We start from the raw sequence: 22,429 nt of genomic DNA, 5'->3' as shown, positions 1-22,429 counted from the left end.
GCCGAGAAAATCACTTTTTCTCAAATCTGAATGTCCGACAAAAAATACTTAATTTTGATGCAAGCCGTTCTGAAACCAATCGCCAAATTACTCAAAACGCTTAACTCGCCGAGAAAATCACTTTTGTTCCACAATGAATGTCTGGCAAAATATAGTAAATTTCAATGCAAGCCACTCTGAAACCAATCGGCAAATTACTCAAATCGCTTAACTCGCCGAGAAAATCACTTTTGTTCCACAATGAATGTCTGGCAAAAAATACTTAATTTCAATGCAAGCCATTCTGAAACTAATCGGCAAATTACGCAAAACGCTTAACTCGCCGAGAAAATCACTTTAGTTCCACAATGAATGTTGGCAAAAAAATAGTTAATTTTGAAGCAAGCCGTTCTGAAACCAATCGGGAAATTACTCAAAATGCTTAACGCACCGAGAAAATCAATTTTTCCCACAATGAATGTCTGGCAAAAAATAGTTAATTTTGATGCAAGCCATTCTGAAAACAATCGGCAAATTACTCAAAACGCTTAACTCGCCGGGAAAATCACTTTTGTTCCACAATGAATGTCTGGCAAAAAATAGTTAATTTTGAAGCTAGCCATTCTGAAACCAATCGGCAAATTACTCAAAATGCTTAACTCGCAGGGAAAATGACTTTTTTCCACAATGAATGTCTGGCAAAAAATAGTTAATTTTGAAGCAAGCCGTTCTGAAACCAATCGGGAAATTACTCAAAATGCTTAACTCGCTGGGAAAATCACTTTTTTCCCACAATGAATGTCTGGCAAAAAATAGTAAATTTCAATGCAAGCCATTCTGAAACTAATCGGCAAATTACGCAATACGCTTAACTCGCCGAGAAAATCACTTTAGTTCCACAATGAATGTTGGCAAAAAAATAGTTAATTTTGAAGCAAGCCGTTCTGAAACCAATCGGGAAATTACTCAAAATGCTTAACGCACCGAGAAAATCAATTTTTCCCACAATGAATGTCTGGCAAAAAATAGTTAATTTTGATGCAAGCCATTCTGAAAACAATCGGCAAATTACTCAAAACGCTTAACTCGCCGGGAAAATCACTTTTGTTCCACAATGAATGTCTGGCAAAAAATAGTTAATTTTGAAGCTGGCCATTCTGAAACCAATCGGCAAATTACTCAAAATGCTGAACGCGCCGAGAAAATCACTTTTTCTCAAATCTGAATGTCCGACAAAAAATACTTAATTTTGATGCAAGCCGTTCTGAAACCAATCGGCAAATAACTCAAAATGCTTAACTCGCCGGGGAAATCACTTTTTTTCCACAATGAATGTCTGGCAAAATATAGTAAATTTCAATGCAAGCCACTCTGAAACCAATCGGCAAATTACTCAAAACGCGTAACTCGCCGAGAAAATCACTTTTGTTCCACAATGAATGTCTGGCAAAAAAATAGTAAATTTTGATGCAAGCCGTTCTGAAACCAATCGGCAAATTACTCAAAATGCTTAACTCGCCGGGAAAATCACTTTTTTCCCACAATGAATGTCAGGCAAAAAATAGTCAATTTTGAAGCAAGCCGTTCTGAAACCAATCGGCAAATTACTCAAAATGCTTAACTCGCCGGGAAAATCACTTTTTTCCACAATGAATGTCTGGCATAAAATAGTAAATTTTGATGCAAGCCGTTCTGAAACCAATCGGGATATTACTCAAAATGCTTAACTCGCTGGGAAAAACACTTTTTTCCCAGAATGAATGTCTGGCAAAAAATAGTTAATTTTGATGCAAGCCATTCTGAAACCAATCGGCAAATTACTCAAAACGCTTAACTCGCCGTGAAAATCACTTTTGTTCCACAATGAATGTCTGGCAAAAAATAGTTAATTTTGAAGCAAGCCATTCTGAAACCAATCGGCAAATTACTCAAAATGCTGAACGCGCCGAGAAAATCACTTTTTCTCAAATCTGAATGGCCGACAAAAAATACTTAATTTTGATGCAAGCCGTTCTGAAACCAATCGGCAAATAACTCAAAATGCTTAACTCGCCGGGGAAATCACTTTTTTTCCACAATGAATGTCTGGCAAAATATAGTAAATTTCAATGCAAGCCACTCTGAAACCAATCGGCAAATTACTCAAAACGCTTAACTCGCCGAGAAAATCACTTTTGTTCCACAATGAATGTCTGGCAAAATATAGTAAATTCCAATGCAAGCCACTCTGAAACCAATCGGCAAATTACTCAAAACGCTTAACTCGCCGAGAAAATCACTTTTGTTCCACAATGAATGTCTGGCAAAAAATACTTAATTTCAATGCAAGCCATTCTGAAACTAATCGGCAAATTACGCAAAACGCTTAACTCGCCGAGAAAATCACTTTAGTTCCACAATGAATGTTGGCAAAAAAATAGTTAATTTTGAAGCAAGCCGTTCTGAAACCAATCGGGAAATTACTCAAAATGCTTAACGCACCGAGAAAATCAATTTTTCCCACAATGAATGTCTGGCAAAAAATAGTTAATTTTGATGCAAGCCATTCCGAAAACAATCGGCAAATTACTCAAAACGCTTAACTCGCCGGGAAAATCACTTTTGTTCCACAATGAATGTCTGGCAAAAAATAGTTAATTTTGAAGCTAGCCATTCTGAAACCAATCGGCAAATTACTCAAAATGCTTAACTCGCAGGGAAAATGACTTTTTTCCACAATGAATGTCTGGCAAAAAATAGTAAATTTCAATGCAAGCCATTCTGAAACTAATCGGCAAATTACGCAATACGCTTAACTCGCCGAGAAAATCACTTTAGTTCCACAATGAATGTTGGCAAAAAAATAGTTAATTTTGAAGCAAGCCGTTCTGAAACCAATCGGGAAATTACTCAAAATGCTTAACGCACCGAGAAAATCAATTTTTCCCACAATGAATGTCTGGCAAAAAATAGTTAATTTTGATGCAAGCCATTCTGAAAACAATCGGCAAATTACTCAAAACGCTTAACTCGCCGTGAAAATCACTTTTGTTCCACAATGAATGTCTGGCAAAAAATAGTTAATTTTGAAGCAAGCCATTCTGAAACCAATCGGCAAATTACTCAAAATGCTGAACGCGCCGAGAAAATCACTTTTTCTCAAATCTGAATGTCCGACAAAAAATACTTAATTTTGATGCAAGCCGTTCTGAAACCAATCGGCAAATAACTCAAAATGCTTAACTCGCCGGGGAAATCACTTTTTTTCCACAATGAATGTCTGGCAAAATATAGTAAATTTCAATGCAAGCCACTCTGAAACCAATCGGCAAATTACTCAGAACGCTTAACTCGCCGAGAAAATCACTTTTGTTCCACAATGAATGTCTGGCAAAAAAATAGTAAATTTTGATGCAAGCCGTTCTGAAACCAATCGGCAAATTACTCAAAATGCTTAACTCGCCGGGAAAATCACTTTTTTCCCACAATGAATGTCTGGCAAAAAATAGTCAATTTTGATGCAAGCCCTTCTGAAACCAATCGGCAAATTACTCAAAACGCTTAACTCGCCGAGAAAATCACTTTTGTTCCACAATGAATGCCTGGCAAAAAATAGTTAATTTTGAAGCAAGCCGTTCTGAAACCAATCGGCAAATACTCAAAATGCTTAACTCGCCGGGAAAATCACTTTTTTCCACAATGAATGTCTGGCATAAAATAGTAAATTTTGATGCAAGCCGTTCTGAAACCAATCGGGAAATTACTCAAAATGCTTAACTCGCTGGGAAAAACACTTTTTTCCCAGAATGAATGTCTGGCAAAAAATAGTTAATTTTGATGCAAGCCATTCTGAAACCAATCGGCAAATTACTCAAAACGCTTAACTCGCCGAGAAAATCACTTTTGTTCCACAATGAATGTCTGGCAAAAAATACTTAATTTCAATGCAAGCCATTCTGAAACTAATCGGCAAATTACGCAAAACGCTTAACTCGCCGAGAAAATCACTTTAGTTCCACAATGAATTTTGGCAAAAAAATAGTTAATTTTGAAGCAAGCCGTTCTGAAACCAATCGGGAAATTACTCAAAATGCTTAACGCACCGAGAAAATCAATTTTTCCCACAATGAATGTCTGGCAAAAAATAGTTAATTTTGATGCAAGCCATTCCGAAAACAATCGGCAAATTACTCAAAACGCTTAACTCGCCGGGAAAATCACTTTTGTTCCACAATGAATGTCTGGCAAAAAATAGTTAATTTTGAAGCTAGCCATTCTGAAACCAATCGGCAAATTACTCAAAATGCTTAACTCGCAGGGAAAATGACTTTTTTCCACAATGAATGTCTGGCAAAAAATAGTAAATTTCAATGCAAGCCATTCTGAAACTAATCGGCAAATTACGCAATACGCTTAACTCGCCGAGAAAATCACTTTAGTTCCACAATGAATGTTGGCAAAAAAATAGTTAATTTTGAAGCAAGCCGTTCTGAAACCAATCGGGAAATTACTCAAAATGCTTAACGCACCGAGAAAATCAATTTTTCCCACAATGAATGTCTGGCAAAAAATAGTTAATTTTGATGCAAGCCATTCTGAAAACAATCGGCAAATTACTCAAAACGCTTAACTCGCCGGGAAAATCACTTTTGTTCCACAATGAATGTCTGGCAAAAAATAGTTAATTTTGAAGCTGGCCATTCTGAAACCAATCGGCAAATTACTCAAAATGCTGAACGCGCCGAGAAAATCACTTTTTCTCAAATCTGAATGTCCGACAAAAAATACTTAATTTTGATGCAAGCCGTTCTGAAACCAATCGGCAAATAACTCAAAATGCTTAACTCGCCGGGGAAATCACTTTTTTTCCACAATGAATGTCTGGCAAAATATAGTAAATTTCAATGCAAGCCACTCTGAAACCAATCGGCAAATTACTCAGAACGCTTAACTCGCCGAGAAAATCACTTTTGTTCCACAATGAATGTCTGGCAAAAAAATAGTAAATTTTGATGCAAGCCGTTCTGAAACCAATCGGCAAATTACTCAAAATGCTTAACTCGCCGGGAAAATCACTTTTTTCCCACAATGAATGTCTGGCAAAAAATATTTAATTTTGATGCAAGCCCTTCTGAAACCAATCGGCAAATTACTCAAAACGCTTAACTCGCCGAGAAAATCACTTTTGTTCCACAATGAATGCCTGGCAAAAAATAGTTAATTTTGAAGCAAGCCGTTCTGAAACCAATCGGCAAATACTCAAAATGCTTAACTCGCCGGGAAAATCACTTTTTTCCACAATGAATGTCTGGCATAAAATAGTAAATTTTGATGCAAGCCGTTCTGAAACCAATCGGGAAATTACTCAAAATGCTTAACTCGCTGGGAAAAACACTTTTTTCCCAGAATGAATGTCTGGCAAAAAATAGTTAATTTTGATGCAAGCCATTCTGAAACCAATCGGCAAATTACTCAAAACGCTTAACTCGCCGTGAAAATCACTTTTGTTCCACAATGAATGTCTGGCAAAAAATAGTTAATTTTGAAGCAAGCCATTCTGAAACCAATCGGCAAATTACTCAAAATGCTGAACGCGCCGAGAAAATCACTTTTTCTCCAATCTGAATGTCTGGCAAAAAATAGTTAATTTTGTTGCAAGCCTTTCTGAAATCCATCGGCAAATAACTCAAAATGCTTAACTCGCCGAGAAAATCACTTTATTTCCACAATGAATGTCTGGCAAAAAAGAGTTAATTGTGATGCAAGCCATTCTGAAACCAATCGGCAAATTACTCAAAATGCTTAACTCGCCGAGAAAATCACTTTTATCACACAATGAATGTCTGGCAGAAAATAGTCAATTTTGATGCAAGCCCTTCTGAAACCAATCGGCAAATTACTCAAAACGCTTAACTCGCCGAGAAAATCACTTTTGTTCCACAATGAATGCCTGGCAAAAAATAGTTAATTTTGAAGCAAGCCGTTCTGAAACCAATCGGCAAATTACTCAAAATGCTGAACGCGCCGAGAAAATCACTTTTTCTCAAATCTGAATGTCCGACAAAAAATACTTAATTTTGATGCAAGCCGTTCTGAAACCAATCGGCAAATAACTCAAAATGCTTAACTCGCCGAGAAAATCACTTTTTTCCACAATGAATGTCTGGCAAAATATAGTAAATTTCAATGCAAGCCACTCTGAAACCAATCGGCAAATTACTCAAAACGCTTAACTCGCCGAGAAAATCACTTTTGTTCCACAATGAATGTCTGGCAAAAAATACTTAATTTTGATGCAAGCCGTTCTGACACCAATCGGCAAATTACTCAAAATGCTTAACTCGCAGGGAAAATGACTTTTTTCCACAATGAATGTCTGGCAAAAAATAGTTAATTTTGAAGCAAGCCGTTCTGAAACCAAACGGGAAATTACTCAAAATGCTTAACTCGCTGGGAAAATCACTTTTTTCCCACAATGAATGTCTGGCAAAAAATAGTAAATTTCAATGCAAGCCATTCTGAAACTAATCCGCAAATTACGCAAAACGCTTAACTCGCCGAGAAAATCACTTTAGTTCCGCAATGAATGTTGGCAAAAAACTAGTTAATTTTGAAGCAAGCCTTTCTGAAACCAATCGGGAAATTACTCAAAATGCTTAACGCACCGAGAAAATCAATTTTTCCCACAATGAATGTCTGGCAAAAAATAGTTAATTTTGATGCAAGCCATTCTGAAACCAATCGGCAAATTACTCAAAACGCTTAACTCGCCGAGAAAATCACTTTTGTTCCACAATGAGTGTCTGGCAAAAAAGTTAATTTTGAAGCAAGCCGTTCTGAAACCAATCGGCAAATTACTCAAAATGCTTAACTCGCCGGGAAAATGACTTTATTCCACAATGAATGTCTGGCAAAAAATAGTTAATTTTGTTGCAAGCCTTTCTGAAATCCATCGGCAAATAACTCAAAATGCTTAACTCGCCGAGAAAATCACTTTATTTCCACAATGAATGTCTGGCAAAAAATAGTTAATTGTGATGCAAGCCATTCTGAAACCAATCGGCAAATTACTCAAAATGCTTAACTCGCCGAGAAAATCACTTTTATCACACAATGAATGTCTGGCAGAAAATAGTCAATTTTGATGCAAGCCCTTCTGAAACCAATCGGCAAATTACTCAAAACGCTTAACTCGCCGAGAAAATCACTTTTGTTCCACAATGAATGCCTGGCAAAAAATAGTTAATTTTGAAGCAAGCCGTTCTGAAACCAATCGGCAAATTACTCAAAATGCTGAACGCGCCGAGAAAATCACTTTTTCTCAAATCTGAATGTCCGACAAAAAATACTTAATTTTGATGCAAGCCGTTCTGAAACCAATCGGCAAATAACTCAAAATGCTTAACTCGCCGGGGAAATCACTTTTTTTCCACAATGAATGTCTGGCAAAAAATAGTTAATTTTGAAGCAAGCCGTTCTGAAACCAATCGGGAAATTACTCAAAATGCTTAACTCGCTGGGAAAATCACTTTTTTCCCACAATGAATGTCTGGCAAAAAATAGTAAATTTCAATGCAAGCCATTCTGAAACTAATCGGCAAATTACGCAATACGCTTAACTCGCCGAGAAAATCACTTTAGTTCCACAATGAATGTTGGCAAAAAAATAGTTAATTTTGAAGCAAGCCGTTCTGAAACCAATCGGGAAATTACTCAAAATGCTTAACGCACCGAGAAAATCAATTTTTCCCACAATGAATGTCTGGCAAAAAATAGTTAATTTTGATGCAAGCCATTCTGAAAACAATCGGCAAATTACTCAAAACGCTTAACTCGCCGGGAAAATCACTTTTGTTCCACAATGAATGTCTGGCAAAAAATAGTTAATTTTGAAGCTGGCCATTCTGAAACCAATCGGCAAATTACTCAAAATGCTGAACGCGCCGAGAAAATCACTTTTTCTCAAATCTGAATGTCCGACAAAAAATACTTAATTTTGATGCAAGCCGTTCTGAAACCAATCGGCAAATAACTCAAAATGCTTAACTCGCCGGGGAAATCACTTTTTTTCCACAATGAATGTCTGGCAAAATATAGTAAATTTCAATGCAAGCCACTCTGAAACCAATCGGCAAATTACTCAAAACGCGTAACTCGCCGAGAAAATCACTTTTGTTCCACAATGAATGTCTGGCAAAAAAATAGTAAATTTTGATGCAAGCCGTTCTGAAACCAATCGGCAAATTACTCAAAATGCTTAACTCGCCGGGAAAATCACTTTTTTCCCACAATGAATGTCAGGCAAAAAATAGTCAATTTTGAAGCAAGCCGTTCTGAAACCAATCGGCAAATTACTCAAAATGCTTAACTCGCCGGGAAAATCACTTTTTTCCACAATGAATGTCTGGCATAAAATAGTAAATTTTGATGCAAGCCGTTCTGAAACCAATCGGGATATTACTCAAAATGCTTAACTCGCTGGGAAAAACACTTTTTTCCCAGAATGAATGTCTGGCAAAAAATAGTTAATTTTGATGCAAGCCATTCTGAAACCAATCGGCAAATTACTCAAAACGCTTAACTCGCCGTGAAAATCACTTTTGTTCCACAATGAATGTCTGGCAAAAAATAGTTAATTTTGAAGCAAGCCATTCTGAAACCAATCGGCAAATTACTCAAAATGCTGAACGCGCCGAGAAAATCACTTTTTCTCAAATCTGAATGGCCGACAAAAAATACTTAATTTTGATGCAAGCCGTTCTGAAACCAATCGGCAAATAACTCAAAATGCTTAACTCGCCGGGGAAATCACTTTTTTTCCACAATGAATGTCTGGCAAAATATAGTAAATTTCAATGCAAGCCACTCTGAAACCAATCGGCAAATTACTCAAAACGCTTAACTCGCCGAGAAAATCACTTTTGTTCCACAATGAATGTCTGGCAAAATATAGTAAATTCCAATGCAAGCCACTCTGAAACCAATCGGCAAATTACTCAAAACGCTTAACTCGCCGAGAAAATCACTTTTGTTCCACAATGAATGTCTGGCAAAAAATACTTAATTTCAATGCAAGCCATTCTGAAACTAATCGGCAAATTACGCAAAACGCTTAACTCGCCGAGAAAATCACTTTAGTTCCACAATGAATGTTGGCAAAAAAATAGTTAATTTTGAAGCAAGCCGTTCTGAAACCAATCGGGAAATTACTCAAAATGCTTAACGCACCGAGAAAATCAATTTTTCCCACAATGAATGTCTGGCAAAAAATAGTTAATTTTGATGCAAGCCATTCCGAAAACAATCGGCAAATTACTCAAAACGCTTAACTCGCCGGGAAAATCACTTTTGTTCCACAATGAATGTCTGGCAAAAAATAGTTAATTTTGAAGCTAGCCATTCTGAAACCAATCGGCAAATTACTCAAAATGCTTAACTCGCAGGGAAAATGACTTTTTTCCACAATGAATGTCTGGCAAAAAATAGTAAATTTCAATGCAAGCCATTCTGAAACTAATCGGCAAATTACGCAATACGCTTAACTCGCCGAGAAAATCACTTTAGTTCCACAATGAATGTTGGCAAAAAAATAGTTAATTTTGAAGCAAGCCGTTCTGAAACCAATCGGGAAATTACTCAAAATGCTTAACGCACCGAGAAAATCAATTTTTCCCACAATGAATGTCTGGCAAAAAATAGTTAATTTTGATGCAAGCCATTCTGAAAACAATCGGCAAATTACTCAAAACGCTTAACTCGCCGGGAAAATCACTTTTGTTCCACAATGAATGTCTGGCAAAAAATAGTTAATTTTGAAGCTGGCCATTCTGAAACCAATCGGCAAATTACTCAAAATGCTGAACGCGCCGAGAAAATCACTTTTTCTCAAATCTGAATGTCCGACAAAAAATACTTAATTTTGATGCAAGCCGTTCTGAAACCAATCGGCAAATAACTCAAAATGCTTAACTCGCCGGGGAAATCACTTTTTTTCCACAATGAATGTCTGGCAAAATATAGTAAATTTCAATGCAAGCCACTCTGAAACCAATCGGCAAATTACTCAGAACGCTTAACTCGCCGAGAAAATCACTTTTGTTCCACAATGAATGTCTGGCAAAAAAATAGTAAATTTTGATGCAAGCCGTTCTGAAACCAATCGGCAAATTACTCAAAATGCTTAACTCGCCGGGAAAATCACTTTTTTCCCACAATGAATGTCTGGCAAAAAATAGTCAATTTTGATGCAAGCCCTTCTGAAACCAATCGGCAAATTACTCAAAACGCTTAACTCGCCGAGAAAATCACTTTTGTTCCACAATGAATGCCTGGCAAAAAATAGTTAATTTTGAAGCAAGCCGTTCTGAAACCAATCGGCAAATACTCAAAATGCTTAACTCGCCGGGAAAATCACTTTTTTCCACAATGAATGTCTGGCATAAAATAGTAAATTTTGATGCAAGCCGTTCTGAAACCAATCGGGAAATTACTCAAAATGCTTAACTCGCTGGGAAAAACACTTTTTTCCCAGAATGAATGTCTGGCAAAAAATAGTTAATTTTGATGCAAGCCATTCTGAAACCAATCGGCAAATTACTCAAAACGCTTAACTCGCCGAGAAAATCACTTTTGTTCCACAATGAATGTCTGGCAAAAAATACTTAATTTCAATGCAAGCCATTCTGAAACTAATCGGCAAATTACGCAAAACGCTTAACTCGCCGAGAAAATCACTTTTGTTCCACAATGAGTGTCTGGCAAAAAAGTTAATTTTGAAGCAAGCCGTTCTGAAACCAATCGGCAAATTACTCAAAATGCTTAACTCGCCGGGAAAATGACTTTATTCCACAATGAATGTCTGGCAAAAAATAGTTAATTTTGTTGCAAGCCTTTCTGAAATCCATCGGCAAATAACTCAAAATGCTTAACTCGCCGAGAAAATCACTTTATTTCCACAATGAATGTCTGGCAAAAAATAGTTAATTGTGATGCAAGCCATTCTGAAACCAATCGGCAAATTACTCAAAATGCTTAACTCGCCGAGAAAATCACTTTTATCACACAATGAATGTCTGGCAGAAAATAGTCAATTTTGATGCAAGCCCTTCTGAAACCAATCGGCAAATTACTCAAAACGCTTAACTCGCCGAGAAAATCACTTTTGTTCCACAATGAATGCCTGGCAAAAAATAGTTAATTTTGAAGCAAGCCGTTCTGAAACCAATCGGCAAATTACTCAAAATGCTGAACGCGCCGAGAAAATCACTTTTTCTCAAATCTGAATGTCCGACAAAAAATACTTAATTTTGATGCAAGCCGTTCTGAAACCAATCGGCAAATAACTCAAAATGCTTAACTCGCCGGGGAAATCACTTTTTTTCCACAATGAATGTCTGGCAAAAAATAGTTTAATTTTGAAGCAAGCCGTTCTGAAACCAATCGGGAAATTACTCAAAATGCTTAACTCGCTGGGAAAATCACTTTTTTCCCACAATGAATGTCTGGCAAAAAATAGTAAATTTCAATGCAAGCCATTCTGAAACTAATCGGCAAATTACGCAAAACGCTTAACTCGCCGAGAAAATCACTTTAGTTCCACAATGAATGTTGGCAAAAAACTAGTTAATTTTGAAGCAAGCCTTTCTGAAACCAATCGGGAAATTACTCAAAATGCTTAACGCACCGAGAAAATCAATTTTTCCCACAATGAATGTCTGGCAAAAAATAGTTAATTTTGATGCAAGCCATTCTGAAAACAATCGGCAAATTACTCAAAACGCTTAACTCGCCGTGAAAATCACTTTTGTTCCACAATGAATGTCTGGCAAAAAATAGTTAATTTTGAAGCTAGCCATTCTGAAACCAATCGGCAAATTACTCAAAATGCTGAACGCGCCGAGAAAATCACTTTTTCTCAAATCTGAATGTCCGACAAAAAATACTTAATTTTGATGCAAGCCGTTCTGAAACCAATCGGCAAATAACTCAAAATGCTTAACTCGCCGAGAAAATCACCTTTTTCCCACAATGAATGACTGGCAAAAAATAGTAAATTTCAATGCAAGCCATTCTGAAACCAATCGGCAAATTACTCAAAACGCTTAACTCGCCGAGAAAATCACTTTTGTTCCACAATGAGTGTCTGGCAAAAAAGTTAATTTTGAAGCAAGCCGTTCTGAAACCAATCGGCAAATTACTCAAAATGCTTAACTCGCCGGGAAAATGACTTTTTTCCACAATGAATGTCTGGCAAAAAATAGTTAATTTTGTTGCAAGCCTTTCTGAAATCCATCGGCAAATAACTCAAAATGCTTAACTCGCCGAGAAAATCACTTTATTTCCACAATGAATGTCTGGCAAAAAATAGTTAATTGTGATGCAAGCCATTCTGAAACCAATCGGCAAATTACTCAAAATGCTTAACTCGCCGAGAAAATCACTTTTATCACACAATGAATGTCTGGCAGAAAATAGTCAATTTTGATGCAAGCCCTTCTGAAACCAATCGGCAAATTACCCAAAACGCTTAACTCGCCGAGAAAATCACTTTTGTTCCACAATGAATGCCTGGCAAAAAATAGTTAATTTTGAAGCAAGCCGTTCTGAAACCAATCGGCAAATTACTCAAAATGCTGAACGCGCCGAGAAAATCACCTTTTCTCAAATCTGAATGTCCGACAAAAAATACTTAATTTTGATGCAAGCCGTTCTGAAACCAATCGGCAAATAACTCAAAATGCTTAACTCGCCGGGGAAATCACTTTTTTTCCACAATGAATGTCTGGCAAAAAATAGTTAATTTTGAAGCAAGCCGTTCTGAAACCAATCGGGAAATTACTCAAAATGCTTAACTCGCTGGGAAAATCACTTTTTTCCCACAATGAATGTCTGGCAAAAAATAGTAAATTTCAATGCAAGCCATTCTGAAACTAATCGGCAAATTACGCAAAACGCTTAACTCGCCGAGAAAATCACTTTAGTTCCACAATGAATGTTGGCAAAAAACTAGTTAATTTTGAAGCAAGCCTTTCTGAAACCAATCGGGAAATTACTCAAAATGCTTAACGCACCGAGAAAATCAATTTTTCCCACAATGAATGTCTGGCAAAAAATAGTTAATTTTGATGCAAGCCATTCTGAAAACAATCGGCAAATTACTCAAAACGCTTAACTCGCCGTGAAAATCACTTTTGTTCCACAATGAATGTCTGGCAAAAAATAGTTAATTTTGAAGCTAGCCATTCTGAAACCAATCGGAAATTGCTCAAAATGCTTAACGCGCGAGAAAATCACTTTTTTCCACAATGAATGTCTGGCAAAAAAATAGTAAATCTTGATGCAAGCCGTTCTGAAACCAATCGGCAAATTACTCAAAATGCTTAACTCGCCGGGAAAATCACTTTTTCCCCACAATGAATGTCTGGCAAAAAATAGTCAATTTTGATGCAAGCCCTTCTGAAACCAATCGGCAAATTACTCAAAACGCTTAACTCGCCGAGAAAATCACTTTTGTTCCACAATGAATGCCTGGCAAAAAATAGTTAATTTTGAAGCAAGCCGTTCTGAAACCAATCGGCAAATTACTCAAAATGCTTAACTCGCTGGGAAAATCACTTTTTACCCACAATGAATGTCTGGCAAAAAATAGTCAATTTCAATGCAAGCCATTCTGAAACCTATCGGCGTATAACTCAAAATGCTTAACTCGCCGAGAAAATCACTTTTTTCCACAATGAATGTCTGGCAAAAAACTAGTTAATTTTGAAGCAAGCCTTTCTGAAACCAATCGGGAAATTACTCAAAATGCTTAACGCACCGAGAAAATCAATTTTTCCCACAATGAATGTCTGGCAAAAAATAGTTAATTTTGATGCAAGCCGTTCTGAAACCAATCGGCAAATTACTCAAAATGCTTAACTCGCCGGGAAAATGACTTTTTTCCACAATGAAAGTCTGGCAAAAAATAGTTAATTTTGTTGCAAGCCTTTCTGAAATCCATCGGCAAATAACTCAAAATGCTTAACTCGCCGAGAAAATCACTTTATTTCCACAATGAATGTCTGGCAAAAAATAGTTAATTGTGATGCAAGCCATTCTGAAACCAATCGGCAAATTACTCAAAATGCTTAACTCGCCGAGAAAATCACTTTTATCACACAATGAATGTCTCGCAGAAAATAGTCAATTTTGATGCAAGCCCTTCTGAAACCAATCGGCAAATTACTCAAAACACTTAACTCGCCGAGAAAATCACTTTTGTTCCACAATGAATGCCTGGCAAAAAATAGTTAATTTTGAAGCAAGCCGTTCTGAAACCAATCGGCAAATTACTCAAAATGCTGAACGCGCCGAGAAAATCACCTTTTCTCAAATCTGAATGTCCGACAAAAAATACTTAATTTTGATGCAAGCCGTTCTGAAACCAATCGGCAAATAACTCAAAATGCTTAACTCGCCGGGGAAATCACTTTTTTTCCACAATGAATGTCTGGCAAAAAATAGTTAATTTTGAAGCAAGCCGTTCTGAAACCAATCGGGAAATTACTCAAAATGCTTAACTCGCTGGGAAAATCACTTTTTTCCCACAATGAATGTCTGGCAAAAAATAGTAAATTTCAATGCAAGCCATTCTGAAACTAATCGGCAAATTACGCAAAACGCTTAACTCGCCGTGAAAATCACTTTTGTTCCACAATGAATGTCTGGCAAAAAATAGTTAATTTTGAAGCTAGCCATTCTGAAACCAATCGGAAATTGCTCAAAATGCTTAACGCGCGAGAAAATCACTTTTTTCCACAATGAATGTCTGGCAAAAAAATAGTAAATCTTGATGCAAGCCGTTCTGAAACCAATCGGCAAATTACTCAAAATGCTTAACTCGCCGGGAAAATCACTTTTTCCCCACAATGAATGTCTGACAAAAAATAGTCAATTTTGATGCAAGCCCTTCTGAAACCAATCGGCAAATTACTCAAAACGCTTAACTCGCCGAGAAAATCACTTTTGTTCCACAATGAATGCCTGGCAAAAAATAGTTAATTTTGAAGCAAGCCGTTCTGAAACCAATCGGCAAATTACTCAAAATGCTTAACTCGCTGGGAAAATCACTTTTTACCCACAATGAATGTCTGGCAAAAAATAGTCAATTTCAATGCAAGCCATTCTGAAACCTATCGGCATATAACTCAAAATGCTTAACTCGCCGAGAAAATCACTTTTTTCCACAATGAATGTCTGGCAAAAAAATAGTAAATTTTGATGCAAGCCGTTCTGAAACCAATCGGCAAATAACTCAAAATGCTTAACTCGCCGAGGAAATCACTTTTTTCCCACAATCAATGTCTGGCAAAAAATAGTAAATTTCAAAGCAAGCCGTTCTGAAACCAATCGGCAAATTACTCAAAACGCTTAACTCGCCGAGAAAATCACTTTTGTTCGACAGTGAATGTCTGGCAAAATATAGTTAATATTGAAGCAAGCCGTTCTGAAACCAATCGGCAAATTGCTCAAAATGCTTAACGCGCGAGAAAATCACTTTTTTCCACAATGAATGTCTGGCAAAAAAATAGTAAATTTTGATGCAAGCCGCTCTGAAACCAATCGGCAAATTACTCAAAATGCTTAACTCGCCGGGAAAATCACTTTTTTCCCACAATGAATGTCTGGCAAAAAATAGTCAATTTTGATGCAAGCCCTTCTGAAACCAATCGGCAAATTACTCAAAACGCTTAACTCGCCGAGAAAATCACTTTTGTTCCACAATAAATGCCTGGCAAAAAATAGTTAATTTTGAAGCAAGCCGTTCTGAAACCAATCGGCAAATTACTCAAAATGCTTAACTCGCCGGGAAAATCACTTTTTTCCACAATGAATGTCTGGCAAAAAATAGTAAATTTTGATGCAAGCCGTTCTGAAACCAATCGGCAAATTACTCAAAATGCTTAACTCGCCGAGAAAATCACTTTTGTTCCACAATGAGTGTCTGGCAAAAAAGTTAATTTTGAAGCAAGCCGTTCTGAATCCAATCGGCAAATTACTCAAAATGCTTAACTCGCCGGGAAAATGACGTTTTTCCACAATGAATGTCTGGCAAAAAATAGTTAATTTTGTTGCAAGCCGTTCTGAAATCCATCGGCAAATAACTCAAAATGCTTAACTCGCCGAGAAAATCACTTTTATCACACAATGAATGTCTGGCAGAAAATAGTCAATTTTGATGCAAGCCCTTCTGAAACCAATCGGCAAATTACTCAAAACGCTTAACTCGCCGAGAAAATCACTTTTGTTCCACAATGAATGCCTGGCAAAAAATAGTTAATTTTGAAGCAAGCCGTTCTGAAACCAATCGGCAAATTACTCAAAATGCTTAACTCGCCATGAAAATCACTTTTTTCCAAATGAATGTCTGGCAAAAAATAGTAAATTTTGATGCAAGCCGTTCTGAAACCAATCGGCAAATTACTCAAAATGCTTAACACGCCGGGAAAATGACTTTTTTCCACAATGAATGTCTGGCAAAAAATAGGTAATTTTGAAGCAAGCCGTTCTGAAACCAATCGGGAAATTACTCAAAATGCTTAACTCGCCGGGAAAATCACTTTTTTCCAAATGAATGTCTGGCAAAAAATAGTTAATTTTGATGCAAGCCGTTTCCAAACCAATCGGCAAATTACTCAAAATGCTTAACTCGCCGGGAAAATGACTTTTTTCCACAATGAATGTCTGGCAAAAAATATTTAATTTTGATGCAAGCCGTTCTGAAATCCATCGGCAAAAAACTCAAAATGCTTAACGCGCGAGAAAATCACTTTTTTCCACAATGAATGTCTGGCAAAAAAATAGTAAATTTCAATGCAAGCCATTCTGAAACTAATCGGCAAATTACGCAAACGCTTAACTCGCCGAGAAAATCACTTTTGTTCCACAATGAATGTTGGCAAAAAAATAGTTAATTTTGAAGCAAGCCGTTCTGAAACCAATCGGGAAATTACTCAAAATGCTTAACGCACCGAGAAAATCTATTTTTCCCAGAATGAATGTCTGGCAAAAAATAGTTAATTTTGATGCAAGCCCTTCTGAAACCAATCGGCAAATTACTCAAAACGCTTAACTCGCCGAGAAAATCACTTTTGTTCCACAATGAATGCCTGGCAAAAAATAGTTAATTTTGAAGCAAGCCGTTCTGAAACCAATCGGCAAATTACTCAAAATGCTTAACTCGCCATGAAAATCACTTTTTTCCAAATGAATGTCTGGCAAAAAATAGTAAATTTTGATGCAAGCCGTTCTGAAACCAATCGGCAAATTACTCAAAATGCTTAACTCGCCGGGAAAATGACTTTTTTCCACAATGAATGTCTGGCAAAAAATAGGTAATTTTGAAGCAAGCCGTTCTGAAACCAATCGGGAAATTACTCAAAATGCTTAACTCGCCGGGAAAATCACTTTTTTCCAAATGAATGTCTGGCAAAAAATAGTTAATTTTGATGCAAGCCGTTTCCAAACCAATCGGCAAATTACTCAAAATGCTTAACTCGCCGGGAAAATGACTTTTTTCCACAATGAATGTCTGGCAAAAAATATTTAATTTTGATGCAAGCCGTTCTGAAATCCATCGGCAAAAAACTCAAAATGCTTAACGCGCGAGAAAATCACTTTTTTCCACAATGAATGTCTGGCAAAAAAATAGTAAATTTCAATGCAAGCCATTCTGAAACTAATCGGCAAATTACGCAAACGCTTAACTCGCCGAGAAAATCACTTTTGTTCCACAATGAATGTTGGCAAAAAAATAGTTAATTTTGAAGCAAGCCGTTCTGAAACCAATCGGGAAATTACTCAAAATGTTTAACGCACCGAGAAAATCTATTTTTCCCAGAATGAATGTCTGGCAAAAAATAGTTAATTTTGATGCAAGCCATTCTGAAACCAATCGGCAAATTACTCAAAACGCTTAACTCGCCGTGAAAATCACTTTTGTTCCACAATGAATGTCTGGCAAAAAATAGTTAATTTTGAAGCAAGCCATTCTGAAACCAATCGGCAAATTACTCAAAATGCTTAACTCGCCGGGGAAATCACTTTTTTTCCACAATGAATGTCTGGCAAAATATAGTAAATTTCAATGCAAGCCACTCTGAAACCAATCGGCAAATTACTCAAAACGCTTAACTCGCCGAGAAAATCACTTTTGTTCCACAATGAATGTCTGGCAAAATATAGTAAATTTCAATGCAAGCCACTCTGAAACCAATCGGCAAATTACTCAAAACGCTTAACTCGCCGAGAAAATCACTTTTGTTCCACAATGAATGTCTGGCAAAAAATACTTAATTTCAATGCAAGCCATTCTGAAACTAATCGGCAAATTACGCAAAACGCTTAACTCGCCGAGAAAATCACTTTAGTTCCACAATGAATGTTGGCAAAAAAATAGTTAATTTTGAAGCAAGCCGTTCTGAAACCAATCGGGAAATTACTCAAAATGCTTAACGCACCGAGAAAATCAATTTTTCCCACAATGAATGTCTGGCAAAAAATAGTTAATTTTGATGCAAGCCATTCTGAAAACAATCGGCAAATTACTCAAAACGCTTAACTCGCCGGGAAAATCACTTTTGTTCCACAATGAATGTCTGGCAAAAAATAGTTAATTTTGAAGCTAGCCATTCTGAAACCAATCGGCAAATTACTCAAAATGCTTAACTCGCAGGGAAAATGACTTTTTTCCACAATGAATGTCTGGCAAAAAATAGTTAATTTTGAAGCAAGCCGTTCTGAAACCAATCGGGAAATTACTCAAAATGCTTAACTCGCTGGGAAAATCACTTTTTTCCCACAATGAATGTCTGGCAAAAAATAGTAAATTTCAATGCAAGCCATTCTGAAACTAATCGGCAAATTACGCAATACGCTTAACTCGCCGAGAAAATCACTTTAGTTCCACAATGAATGTTGGCAAAAAAATAGTTAATTTTGAAGCAAGCCGTTCTGAAACCAATCGGGAAATTACTCAAAATGCTTAACGCACCGAGAAAATCAATTTTTCCCACAATGAATGTCTGGCAAAAAATAGTTAATTTTGATGCAAGCCATTCTGAAAACAATCGGCAAATTACTCAAAACGCTTAACTCGCCGGGAAAATCACTTTTGTTCCACAATGAATGTCTGGCAAAAAATAGTTAATTTTGAAGCTTGCCATTCTGAAACCAATCGGCAAATTACTCAAAATGCTGAACGCGCCGAGAAAATCACTTTTTCTCAAATCTGAATGTCCGACAAAAAATACTTAATTTTGATGCAAGCCGTTCTGAAACCAATCGGCAAATAACTCAAAATGCTTAACTCGCCGGGGAAATCACTTTTTTTCCACAATGAATGTCTGGCAAAATATAGTAAATTTCAATGCAAGCCACTCTGAAACCAATCGGCAAATTACTCAAAACGCTTAACTCGCCGAGAAAATCACTTTTGTTCCACAATGAATGTCTGGCAAAAAAATAGTAAATTTTGATGCAAGCCGCTCTGAAACCAATCGGCAAATTACTCAAAATGCTTAACTCGCCGGGAAAATCACTTTTTTCCCACAATGAATGTCTGGCAAAAAATAGTTAATTTTGATGCAAGCCATTCTGAAACCAATCGGCAAATTACTCAAAACGCTTAACTCGCCGTGAAAATCACTTTTGTTCCACAATGAATGTCTGGCAAAAAATAGTTAATTTTGAAGCAAGCCATTCTGAAACCAATCGGCAAATTACTCAAAATGCTGAACGCGCCGAGAAAATCACTTTTTCTCAAATCTGAATGGCCGACAAAAAATACTTAATTTTGATGCAAGCCGTTCTGAAACCAATCGGCAAATAACTCAAAATGCTTAACTCGCCGGGGAAATCACTTTTGTTCCACAATGAATGTCTGGCAAAATATAGTAAATTTCAATGCAAGCCACTCTGAAACCAATCGGCAAATTACTCAAAACGCTTAACTCGCCGAGAAAATCACTTTTGTTCCACAATGAATGTCTGGCAAAAAATACTTAATTTCAATGCAAGCCATTCTGAAACTAATCGGCAAATTACGCAAAACGCTTAACTCGCCGAGAAAATCACTTTAGTTCCACAATGAATGTTGGCAAAAAAATAGTTAATTTTGAAGCAAGCCGTTCTGAAACCAATCGGGAAATTACTCAAAATGCTTAACGCACCGAGAAAATCAATTTTTCCCACAATGAATGTCTGGCAAAAAATAGTTAATTTTGATGCAAGCCATTCTGAAAACAATCGGCAAATTACTCAAAACGCTTAACTCGCCGTGAAAATCACTTTTGTTCCACAATGAATGTCTGGCAAAAAATAGTTAATTTTGAAGCAAGCCATTCTGAAACCAATCGGCAAATTACTCAAAATGCTGAACGCGCCGAGAAAATCACTTTTTCTCCAATCTGAATGTCCGACAAAAAATAGTTAATTTTGATGCAAGCCGTTCTGAAACCAATCGGCAAATAACTCAAAATGCTTAACTCGCCGGGAAAATCACTTTTTTTCCACAATGAATGTCTGGCAAAATATAGTAAATTTTGATGCAAGCCGTCTGAAACCAATCGGCAAATTACTCAAAACGCTTAACTCGCCGTGAAAATCACTTTAGTTCCGCAATGAATGTTGGCAAAAAAATAGTTAATTTTGAAGCAAGCCTTTCTGAAACCAATCGGGAAATTACTCAAAATGCTTAACGCACCGAGAAAATCAATTTTTCCCACAATGAATGTCTGGCAAAAAATAGTAAATTTCAATGCAAGCCATTCTGACACCAATCGGCAAATTACTCAAAACGCTTAACTCGCCGAGAAAATCACTTTTGTTCCACAATGAGTGTCTGGCAAAAAAGTTAATTTTGAAGCAAGCCGTTCTGAAACCAATCGGCAAATTACTCAAAATGCTTAACTCGCCGGGAAAATGACTTTTTTCCACAATGAATGTCTGGCAAAAAATAGTTAATTTTGTTGCAAGCCTTTCTGAAATCCATCGGCAAATAACTCAAAATGCTTAACTCGCCGAGAAAATCACTTTATTTCCACAATGAATGTCTGGCAAAAAATAGTTAATTGTGATGCAAGCCATTCTGAAACCAATCGGCAAATTACTCAAAATGCTTAACTCGCCGAGAAAATCACTTTTATCACACAATGAATGTCTGGCAGAAAATAGTCAATTTTGATGCAAGCCCTTCTGAAACCAATCGGCAAATTACTCAAAACGCTTAACTCGCCGAGAAAATCACTTTTGTTCCACAATGAATGCCTGGCAAAAAATAGTTAATTTTGAAGCAAGCCGTTCTGAAACCAATCGGCAAATTACTCAAAATGCTGAACGCGCCGAGAAAATCACTTTTTCTCAAATCTGAATGTCCGACAAAAAATACTTAATTTTGATGCAAGCCGTTCTGAAACCAATCGGCAAATAACTCAAAATGCTTAACTCGCCGGGGAAATCACTTTTTTTCCACAATGAATGTCTGGCAAAAAATAGTTAATTTTGAAGCAAGCCGTTCTGAAACCAATCGGGAAATTACTCAAAATGCTTAACTCGCTGGGAAAATCACTTTTTTCCCACAATGAATGTCTGGCAAAAAATAGTAAATTTCAATGCAAGCCACTCTGAAACCAATCGGCAAATTACTCAAAACGCTTAACTCGCCGAGAAAATCACTTTTGTTCCACAATGAATGTCTGGCAAAAAATACTTAATTTCAATGCAAGCCATTCTGAAACTAATCGGCAAATTACGCAAAACGCTTAACTCGCCGAGAAAATCACTTTAGTTCCACAATGAATGTTGGCAAAAAAATAGTTAATTTTGAAGCAAGCCGTTCTGAAACCAATCGGGAAATTACTCAAAATGCTTAACGCACCGAGAAAATCAATTTTTCCCACAATGAATGTCTGGCAAAAAATAGTTAATTTTGATGCAAGCCATTCTGAAAACAATCGGCAAATTACTCAAAACGCTTAACTCGCCGGGAAAATCACTTTTGTTCCACAATGAATGTCTGGCAAAAAATAGTTAATTTTGAAGCTGGCCATTCTGAAACCAATCGGCAAATTACTCAAAATGCTGAACGCGCCGAGAAAATCACTTTTTCTCAAATCTGAATGTCCGACAAAAAATACTTAATTTTGATGCAAGCCGTTCTGAAACCAATCGGCAAATAACTCAAAATGCTTAACTCGCCGGGGAAATCACTTTTTTTCCACAATGAATGTCTGGCAAAATATAGTAAATTTCAATGCAAGCCACTCTGAAACCAATCGGCAAATTACTCAAAACGCTTAACTCGCCGAGAAAATCACTTTTGTTCCACAATGAATGTCTGGCAAAAAAATAGTAAATTTTGATGCAAGCCGTTCTGAAACCAATCGGCAAATTACTCAAAATGCTTAACTCGCCGGGAAAATCACTTTTTTCCCAC

Source organism: Scyliorhinus torazame, unplaced genomic scaffold (assembly GCF_047496885.1).
Source record: "Scyliorhinus torazame isolate Kashiwa2021f unplaced genomic scaffold, sScyTor2.1 scaffold_51, whole genome shotgun sequence".
Classification (NCBI taxonomy): domain Eukaryota; kingdom Metazoa; phylum Chordata; class Chondrichthyes; order Carcharhiniformes; family Scyliorhinidae; genus Scyliorhinus; species Scyliorhinus torazame.
This window is presented reverse-complemented; position numbering follows the sequence as displayed.